This window comes from Belonocnema kinseyi, chromosome 5 (assembly GCF_010883055.1).
Source record: "Belonocnema kinseyi isolate 2016_QV_RU_SX_M_011 chromosome 5, B_treatae_v1, whole genome shotgun sequence".
Taxonomy (NCBI): domain Eukaryota; kingdom Metazoa; phylum Arthropoda; class Insecta; order Hymenoptera; family Cynipidae; genus Belonocnema; species Belonocnema kinseyi.
Window position 1 is genome coordinate 25,453,333 of NC_046661.1, and position 1,222 is coordinate 25,454,554.

Here is a 1,222-nt window from a genome sequence, read left to right on the forward strand (position 1 = left end):
AAAAACTACCCTTAAAACAAAAACGGCCAATTCTTCATGCTATCGACCTTTTGAGAACTGTATTCTCGTTTTTTACTTGGAATTATTAAAATTGGTCTAGTGCCATATTTATAAGCATTGGTTAATTAATTGTTAATTATTTAAACAAATGAAATTTGTTTACATATTTTTTTAACAAATTTTTCCCACCCCCTTCAAATTATCACTATTAATTATATTATATTAATTATATATATAAATTATTATCAGTAATAATTAATTTTATAATAATTAATTTATCAGTTATATTTTGTGGAAGCATGCGTGCAGGTCGAGTAAATGATCACAGTTTATTTTAACACTAAATGATTTGTATTTATTTAATTGACACGAAGTGAACAAAGTGACGGCCGGATAGAGACTGACTGGCTAATCTGTACCTAAGTTAGTCGACAGGTCATCGAAGGGCTCGCAATACACTTTTGGCAGGCACAGACTTGTCGAGACCCTTCTGGAAAGTTCTGGGCCAGTCGTGTACCTGATTTGCTAGTTTTACCTTCGATTAACCTACTTCAAGCTAGAACGTGATACAAAATATTTGATGGAAACAAAAGTAATATTTGGTAATATGCGGTAGTTATTTTCAAATTAAAATATGTGAATAATTATAACAGGCAGTCACCACATATTAAAGTAATAATTTTAATTTAAAAATTTTTTTTTAAATAAAGTTAATCAAACAATTGTTTTTGTTTATAAAACAATTTTCGAGGGTTTGACCAATCGATTTTTGAGTATGCACCAGATTTCACAAGGTTACAAAATAATTCTAACGATTTAAATATATTTAATAGGATTTTAATTATTTCAAAACGAGTTTACGGATTTCAAAGACTTAAAAGGGATTCAAGTATTTGAAAAACGCGTTTTGACAATATCTCGAAGATTTCACAAAGATTCCGAATATTTCAAAAAGATTTTAAAACTTTCCAAACATTTTAAGATTTTAAATATTTTAAGAAAGATGCAGTACATCAGATGTCAAACATTTCGAAACATTTAAGAGATTTTAAATTATTTCAAAAGGCTTTAAAAGATTTAAAAATATTTCACAATGACTTCAAATATTTCAATGAATTTGAATGAACGTAAAAGATTTCACAAACAAAGATTAAAGAAACATTTCGCAAAGATTTTGAAAGATTTCAAGGATTTTAACAAATTTACCAAAATTCTAAAGATT